Source organism: Lissotriton vulgaris, chromosome 7 (assembly GCF_964263255.1).
Source record: "Lissotriton vulgaris chromosome 7, aLisVul1.2, whole genome shotgun sequence".
In the NCBI taxonomy this organism is placed as follows: Eukaryota; Metazoa; Chordata; class Amphibia; order Caudata; family Salamandridae; genus Lissotriton; species Lissotriton vulgaris.
Window position 1 is genome coordinate 392,370,323 of NC_141695.1, and position 9,817 is coordinate 392,380,139.

The 9,817-nt window shown below is 44.6% G+C and overlaps 1 pseudogene; it reads right to left on the bottom strand.

The window, feature by feature from the left end:
• Positions 1 to 4,671: 4,671 nt before the first annotated feature.
• On the bottom strand, positions 4,672 to 6,366 carry LOC147701726 (uncharacterized; annotated as a pseudogene).
• Between the last annotated feature and the right edge of the window lie 3,451 nt (positions 6,367 to 9,817).

The window sequence follows — 9,817 nt, forward strand, 5'->3', positions numbered from 1 at the left end:
ATGATGACGTTGTGAAACGTTCACCCCAATCACAGATCTGGGTTAAATCCATCATTTTGTTGCTCATCAAACCACCACAGTTTAGATCCAACCATATGCAAATTAGTCTTCACCCTGCTCCCAATGGGAACAGTCCAACCCGAAGTGCCAGGCTAGGTCCTCCCTGGACCTGAAAACAAGCATCCTGAGACTGGTTTGGGGTATCACCTCTCAGCCAAACTAGCTTGAATCCAGTGGCATAGGTCAAAACTGGGTTTGCATACTGAGGAAAAGAACAATTGATTTAATCCAGATCTCTTGACTGGGTTTTCAAAAGTTTCAGCACTCCGTCCATCATCTTGTTGTGTTTGCTATGTTCACCCTAAGTGGCCGAGGGTATGTCCACCCTAAGTGCCGAGGGTATGTCCAGATGTGGGCCACTTGGTTGCTGTGCCACTGGATTCAAGCTAGCCTGGGACCGAAGCTGGTCCCAGGATGCTTGTTTCCGGTTCTCGGAGGTCCTGGCCTGGCAGTTCGGGCTGGACTGTTCCTATGGGGAGCAGGATCAAGACGGATTTGCATATGGCTGGGTCCAAACTGGGGTGGCCCTGAGAGCAAACCAACAAAGCATTTAACCCAGATCTATTGACTGGGGTGTGTTTGAAAAGTTTCAGTACTCTGTTCATCATCTTGTTGTGTTTGCAATAAATACACAGTTCCCTACACCCCAAATGGTGCTGTCTCCGCCTTAAAGTCTTCTAATCATGTTAGGCTCACCTAGCACCTCTGTAGATTGGGAGTAGGCATGACAGTGGCAATGCATGAAGCCAGTGCTGCCAGAGAATAGCTGCCTATACTGTTCTTTGTATAACCAGAACTTGAAATGTTCCTTCCCATGCTATATCAGAGTTGCTTTAGTAAAACTTGTAAAAACAAATTCAATTCAGAAAAGTCAAAACGTGTGGCATGGGCAGTGTTTATTTACATATAGCGACACAAGTTGAGAAGAGGGTCACAGCAGGAAGAAACTAAAACCCCACTGCTAAGATATACATTTATTGTATGCATATTTTCAATTACTTTTCTTAGAATTGCAAACACTTTTCAAATTGTTTCTGCCATCTGCAGGGTCAACTGTAATTACCTGCAAAGAGAGGACCGAATACTATTGCAATGTGTACTAAATTATGTGATAAGAAAAGGCAACTTTTGAGGCCCAAAGTGGCATATTTTGACTCAGTGGGCAGCATTTTTTTCATTTTTACCCGTTAGCTCTGTGTGAGCAAAGATTTCACCTCACTAAAATTAGTTTAACACCTAAATACAGTAATCTGCATCAAAGTGACCTGCCAGTTACTCAGAAAAGGCCTGCCACTGCGTAGCAACACGCATGGTAGTTTGTGTTGTATCTTTTGATCTGTTTGAACCAGAAAACTTTTTTGTTAAAATCACCAACTTATTGGCACTATGTGATAAATGCGGCAAATCCACAATCATGCGAAAATCATCACTTCTGACATTAGGAAAAAAACTAAATGTATTTGTATACGTTTATATAGACCTTGGGAAGGACAGGGAGCTACCCTGGCAGCCTGGCCCACCTGCCTCCGCCTCCACCCCCACTAGAACTGGGCCTGCGCAGTATGCCTTTGGAGAATACTCCTTACCTTCTACGTCAGCGAGCAGGCAGTAGTGCCAGCGCCTACCACCTCTGATATTGATGAGGCGGTAGCAGTAGCAGGTCAGTGTCACCTATCTCTGCTACTGGCAGGCCAACACCAGAAGAACACAACCTGTGAGAGTACACCTGTACCAGAACAGCCCCTCCCCCACAATCCCTGCCCTGAATGGTCACCAGAGACACGAAAACGGCCAATCCGCTGCTGCCAGCCCAGAAAAGAACCATTTACTATCTTTGAAGGGGCAAAACTGCCACCAGTGGTGCAATCGTACTGCATTGGCATTTATATGGCGCTTTCCATCTGTCTATCAAGGCAAAAGGCGCTTAATGTATTATGACGGGGGCGGGGTCTATAAATTATAGAGAAGAACCTGGCGATTCTTGCAACCTCTGATGTAAATGAAGGATTGGCAGCTCCGAGAGCTCAGCAAGGGCTCCTCACAGCGCTACTCATGCCTTCAGGCAAATTGATTTATGTGTTGCCCCCTCACTCCAGAGACAGATGGGCTATTCCATTCAGTTTTGTCTTTCATTACCAATCGGCAGCAGTGCTCACAGAACAGGGTCTGATTGGTAAGGTGGGAACTCAGGGATTAGGAGATGGGCTGGGATCTGAGTTGCAGCTGTGGGCCACTTTCTTGGCCAGCATGGTGGCCGATTTGGGTTGTGTCTGTGCCGTTAAGATCCAGCGGGGGGCTGGGTGGCCTTTCTGGAGGCAGATGGGCCTCTATTACCTCCCTGTTACCAACGAGGCGAAGGTGCCATTCTTAGTCTCTCGATGGGCCAGCCCTCTAATGTAAGGAGATTAAGGAGGGGTAGTGGGCTTGGGCAGAAGTGGCCTCACTTATATTCAGGTGTGGGTCACAACTGAGAACTAATTGGCGCACAAAGAGTCCTGGTAACATGTGCATTTTTTTATCTCAGTAAAGTTAATAAAACATGCCTCTTTTAAAAAACTATGCCATCCTTTTTATAATAACACTGAAGCAGTGTTTAGGAACAAGGAGCAATAACCAAATTTGGGCCACTTTTTTTAGACCTCACCTAGCCGTGCAGCACATGCGCTGCTCGCTAGGTGAGAGATATTGTGAGAGAGGGATTTCAGAAGGGTACTTGAAGCCCTGCCTATCATTTCCATTGGATGGCGTCAGCGTTTATGCTAAACGGTGGCCTGCCATTGGAAATGAGGCTTCTTTGATACCGCCCATTCACTTTGGGACGGCCCATCCGGACTGGATCATTTGCTTCACGGCTGTCGTGGAGCAATTTCTTCTCTAAAGGAGGTGTGTTATCCAGTCCGGATAGGCGTACCAAAAGGAGACAGTCAAAACAAAAAAGGCTTGGGCCCCCTTGGTAGAACAACCTATCTGGTCACTTTTCTGTTTTCCAAAAGTAGACAGGGCGGTAACAAACAAGCACTGTTTGGAGAGCTTGTTCACATTGCGTTGACGGTTAATACGGCGGGATTTTTGATCTCTTATCAGATCACTATAGATCTAGATCCCGACTCAGGTCGACTGAACCTTTGTTACCTCTCATAGAGTAAAAAGCAATCCACTACTAGGTTAATCAGTTTAAGACTTTGCACAACTCTGAAGAACCACTTACTACGAATACGTTTTAAAAGTTTTATTTTAAAGCCAAAGATAACTGGAGATACAAACATCTCAATATAAGGTTCAAAAGATACACTGGCATTAGTACAAACATGAATTCTCTAAATGCTCTTAGGCGACAGAAGAATATCACCAAAAATAATTCAAAAATCATCAAGGTTGCAAGAATAGACACAAGTTGTAACTTGTGTGACATTTACAAAAGGGAAGGAAAATCCAAATTAGACTGTCCCTACACTAGACTAAGTGACATCCCTACTTAGCAAGATCTTAACCTAAAAAGGTGTCAGCCGTGGTGACTTCCAAAGAAGATCACTCACTTTCCCTTAGTCTTTGTTGTAAATCTGTGCATCGCAGTTATGCGCTATCTGCCTACCCATCCGCTCTCTTAGGTTCCTCAGGCCATCTGCTCTACCTCCACCCAGGGGTGCTGTCACTAATACAAAATCACAATTACAGTAGAGAACGCCCCTCAGAGACGCCCCTCACGTACACCCCTCACGTGGTGTCGGTACTGGCTTTTTCCATGCTGATACTCCTCTGGGCTCATTGTTAGCATTGACCTTGCTTCTCAGGCTCTTCTCCGGCAAGACGGTACGCCCCAGGAAATTCCTGAACCCTCCTCCAGGCCTGTGCCTGTCTCCCAGAACAGAGCTCTATTCATCACTCTCTTGATTGGAACCTCCTCGCACCTGCAAACAGACACCCATGAAGTGGGCCCCAAATTACGGCCTCCAGCTTATCTCCTAAGTCGTAAACCTTCGAGCATGGTCCACGATTTATGCTTAACACGACCTGATTCTAACTAGCACATGCAGATCAAAAGAAACAACCTTATCTCTTCAGGCCTACTAGAATTACATGAAACAGTCCTGTGCACACTATGAACCTTTATTTCTCAGCCTAAACAGTATTCTAACTTATTACACACAACTGGTTATAGAGAACACTTCTATAAAACGTATATTTTCAGTTCTATGATCAATAATACTTTGAATTATGACAACAGTAATCCATATCATGTGAAATTGTAAAGGCACGTAATCTTTCTCAGTGAACTGCCATGAGGCCTACACATTTCTACGTATAACAGCATTACATTCTCCTCTGCAACAGTCACATAACATGGAATTTAATATCATTCTAACATCTCTAAACATTCCTACATTAGCTTTTCACACTGATATATGCACTCTATATTAATTAAACACTCTTATATGTATGCACTCTATAAATTCGACACTCGTATATGTTCCTTTAACTAGACTGGTGCAACGTGCTTGTAAATATGGTGCACCTCTACATTTTACTTGATGTGCGCTCTCTCAGTTCCCCCTTTGATGACCTTTAGAGGTCATCACCATCACAACACCATCCCTGAGAGTATGAATTGAATCAAACAGAACTCGTTGCAGTGCTCCCTAGCGTCATCATCTCTAGAGCCCTCAGACTCCTGTACTGGTTATCCTGCATCGCAGCTAACCTCTGCTCCTGCTCTCTCATGGATCTTTGCAACCTATTTGATCTATACCATTGATACAGCCGCACCAACCCCCACAATGTGATTACACAAATCACTATTATGATGATAGGTTTCAGTATGTACCAAATGAAACCCTTCCCTAGGTTGGCAAACCAACCTCCAACTTTACCCATTCCATGACCCACTTTTTCCCACACATTCACCTGTGTCAGATCCTCAATCTCATGATGAATTTCAGTGATGTTCTGTATATATTTTTCAAGAGGTTTTGAATTGTCTGGAATGTAAGTGCAACATTCCTGGACCTTCAAAGCCTTACAGACTCCTCCCTCTTTGGCTAACAGAACGTCTAGAGCAAGTCGGTTCTGGAGAACCATTGCCCTTATCGATTGCATCTCTCCCTCCACCAGCATTAGTGATCTAGCAGTACTGGCAGATAACCTATCTACAACTGTTGCCAATCTCCTAATCTTGACGTCATTCAGTATTAACCCTAAAAGAGGGAACATAGCACCAAATACGTCTCTAATTACCTCATCAGTGCCTACATCCCTTCTCCCTCTGGCTTGAGTTCTTCCCTCTATGATTTCTAGATCCTTAGCATGGTATATTTTGGGGAAGACAATTGCTAAATAACATGATCCGTACCAATTATCCAGTAGTTTCACATATGCATTTCTTCCACAGACAAAATATACATTCGGGATCACCTGCATTCCTTTCAAGAAATCCTTTGTATAGTATTCTATTTGGAAAGCATGTTCACAACTTACTTCTCCCACAAACACATTCTCATAGTAGGTTTTACCCCTGTATATACATAGTTTCCCTCTTTGCACTCGATCTAAAGCTATTGGACCATTACTACCCTTCCTTTTGTGTGACTTTTCCTCCTCGGTCCAATCTGTTTTCCATTGGCCCGAAGCCTTTAGGATCTTCTGCCTCCTATATCGATCATCCACCTGCCCTATAAACTTTTTCTCAATTTCTGACACTTTACAAGTCAAATTATTTTTTCGGGCATATGAAGTATCCAGTGTTCTCCAAGGAATGAAAAATGTCCTTAATCGATCTTCACTCTTATAGTAATCCCACTTGTTCATGTGCTTGTAGGCTGGGACCTCTGGTAAAACAGCGTCAAAGTTTGAAAAATAATACTCAAAGCTATCGCGTTAATAAAATATACTAAGCAACAAACTACATGTGATTCCATAAGTCAATGGAAGATGATGGTACCTAATACCTTCGTCTACAGAAGCTGGCAATTGCATGCAGACATAACAGTCCTTTGCATCCATAGCATCAATGTATTCATAAAGTAATTTAGCATATGCATTTGATTTGAAATTTCCTTGTGATTCATCTACGTGCAACCTATGAGCTTCTGCTGCTAGCAAAGCTTTATCTTTCTCTGTATTGTCCCCCTTTTGACTAGCAGTAGTAGGTTTCAGCGTCACTACAACTTTTGCTTCTTTTGTTGCCTTCTCTTCATTTTCATGTCCCACTATATATGATACAGTAACTACTAAAACTATAAGAAAAATTACTCCCACTAAAAGTGTGCCTACTATGCATTTTGCCTTGCGGTTCGGGTTGCCGGCCTCCATGAGCTCAAGACAGTGTAGCTCTATTTTTTCTCTCACAACACAAAGTCTCTTTTCTTTGCTCCTTCAACAGTGTTTTCCTTGCTTATTCGGTCTTTTCGAACCACACCTGGAAGCTGATAATCCCTTGTGCAAGATCAGTCTTTTGAATTATAGCAACAGACAACCCTAGCCCTTCTCCGTCCACTAAATGGAAAAGTCCCTAAATTTCTTCTTCTTCCACTTGGCGCTAGGTTATCTCTCAATCTGTTTATTTTCAAAGTCTTTAGCAGTCTGTAATCGTGCGTGTTCCAGCGGCTCTAATCACGTATTCTAAAATTTCTAAGCGAAGAATGATCTCCTCGAGTGCTGGTATCGTTGGACCAAAAGTCGGAAATTCTACTCTGTTTAAAACCAGTTCTCTTATTCTGCTCAGATAAGGAGGATTGGGGACAGTGAGTGTCAGCAACCCTTCGATCTCAAGTCCAGGTACCAACAACACCACTTCCAATGTTATGATTGGGTCAGTACTGGTCACTGTCACTTCCCTCACCCTCCCGGATCTCAGTGCACTAGACATCTGCTGCTAGGTAGGTCCACTCAGGAGTGGCGTATCTTCTGCAGGGCACTCGCACCCTCCTTGATCTTCTTGGGCCCTCCTGTTCTTGATTCTGTTCACCTTCGTCCAGATCTGAGTCTTCAGATATAGGAGCAAGAGTTCTCTCTGGAGTTAGCTTCAAGCTCGGCCTCTTCTTCCTTTCAGGCCAACTAGCTTCTCCACGCCTTGTTCTCCTATTTCTTGTCCTCACACTCGGTTCTTGATCACTTTTGACTTGATCAGTGTCTGAGCCGTATTCACAGCAACTTTCTCCTTCTGTGGCAACTTCAGTTTCACTGTCGTCCTGTCTTTCTTCCGCTTGATCTGAAGCACTCCCAGCTTCCTCCGACACCCCCACAGCTTGACTGGTCCCCTCTAGTGGTTCGCCGTCCACAGCTGGATTTTCATCTGTGAGAGGAGCTGTTTCTTCCAGGGGTGTTGGAACTCTTCGAGTATGGGAGGCGTGAATCCAATTTGGCAGCCCTCCACACTTTACGGCAGTGTTCGTTGTCAGTATTATCTGGTAGGGCCCCTTCCAGCGCACGTCTAGGCAGTTCTTCCGGACGTGCTTCTTCACCAGCACCCAGTCACCAGGGCACAGGTCGTGACATAGGTCTCTGGAAGATGGAATTTCGGCAGCCTGCACCTGAAGAGACACAGAATGAATGACATCAGAAAGTCCCTTACAATAATCCAGGATCAGATCATCTGTGATATTCAACAAAGCTGTAGTTGGAACAGATGGAAGTCTCATTGCCCTCCCCATTAGAACTTCGTGTGGGGAGAGGCCTGTTCTCCTGTCTGGTGTGCTACGCATACTCATGAGTACCAATGGCAGGGCATCAGGCCAGCTTAAGGACGTCGATGAACACACTTTGGCCATTCGGGAGTTTATAGTTCCATTTATCTGCTCCACGATCCCCGAAGCCTCTGGTCGATAGCTACAGTGCAACTTCTGATCAATATTTAATGCAGCGCAAAGCATCTTCACAACTTCACTGTTGAAATGTGTCCCTCTGTCTGATTCCAAAGAGGTCGGCACCCCGAAGCGTGGTATTAACTCTCTAAGCAACAACTTTGCTACTGTGAGTGTATCGCACCTGCGTGTAGGTTATGCCTCGACCCATCTGGAAAATATGCATACAACCACCAGAACATACCTGAGGCGGTTGCTTTTTGGCATCTCAATAAAGTCTAATTGCATTCGGTTGAAAGGCCCACCAGACCTCCCAATGTGACTCAATGTAACTGGTGTCCTTTTCCCTACGTTCAATTGCTGACATGTTACACACCTTTGACACACTGCTTCTGCGGGAACTCTGAACTTAGGGTTGTACCAAGTCTGCCTAAATACCCGCAGCATGGCATCTCTTCCTAAGTGTACTGGACCATGTATCTGTCGTGCCATTGGACTCACTAATTCATTTGGTAATACTGCCATTCCATCTGCTGAAATCCACAAATCCATTTCACTTTTTACACAACCTGCAGTTTCCCATGCCTTTTTCTCAAAATCTGATGCGTTCTCTTGCATGTCTTTTAAATCATCCCAAGTATCAACTGTTTCTAGCATCATGTTTAACTCTGTCTTTTCCTGAGTCCCACCCACTTCGACTTCCGTGAAAGAGTATCCTTGCTCCGCACAGTAGCGAGCAACCTCATCGGCATAACGATTTCCTTGGGACACAAAATCTGTACCTTTGGTGTGTGCTGCACATTTAACAATGGCAATTGCTGCCGGACCTTGTAACGCTTCTAACAATAGTCGCACAAACTCCCCATTTCGAATAGGCGAACCTGAAGAGGTCATGTAACCTCTCTGAGACCACAATTGCCCAAAGTCATGAACTACACTGAAACCATATTGGCTATCTGTGTAAAAGGTGACTCGAATTTTGCTACCTGCTAAACAGGCACGTGTCAGTGCAATGATTTCGGCTACCTGAGCGGAGTGTACTCCTTCCAGGCAAGCGGCTTCCACAACTCCAGTAATGGTGCAAACAGCATAAGCTGCTCTCAACTGACCAGTATCGTCTCTTACACATGAGCCATCAACAAAGAAAATTTCATCAGGGTCAGTCAACGGCTCATCCACAATATCTGGTCTTGGCTTGGTACATAGTTCAGTCACATCAAGGCAATCGTGATCTTCACATTCTTCATCTTCTATATCATTAGGAAGTGGCATCAAAGTGGCAGGATTCAAAACAGAGCACCTCTTAAGGGTCACGTTCTCCGCAGCAAGAATAACTTGCTCGTAGCGCGTGAGCCTATTATTGGTCAAGTGCTGTGTCTTGGTCCTGGTCATTAACAGTTCTACAGAATGAGGTACATACACCACTAATTGATGTCCCATCACAATACTTTCACACCTTTCAATGCTGACACCCGTTGCAGCAACGGATTTGAGACATCCGGGCAACGCTGCGACTACTGGGTCTAAAGTAGCCGAAAAATATGCAACTGGTCTACGGGCATTTCCATGAATTTGTGCTAGGACTGACAAAGCACAACCTTCTCTTTCGCAACAGTAAAGTGAAAATGGTTTTTCATAAGCAGGCATTCCCAAAGCTGGAGCACGGCACAAGTCCTCTCTCAGCTGTAGGAACGACATCAAACAATCCTTGTCCCATGGTACCGGATCACTCACCTCCTTGTGCGTCAGTTTTTGTAAGGGTTTTGCTTTCAGGCAAAAGTTAGCTATCCACTGTCGGCAATAACCAACCAATCCTAGGAGCATCCTAACCTCTCTTTGCGTTGTAGGCGAATTCATCTTCATGATCGCCTCTATCCTGTCTGGTGACACCTTCCGCTTTCCTTTTTCAATTCGGTGACCCAAGTACTGTACTTCTGTCAGACAGTACTGCAATTTGCTCG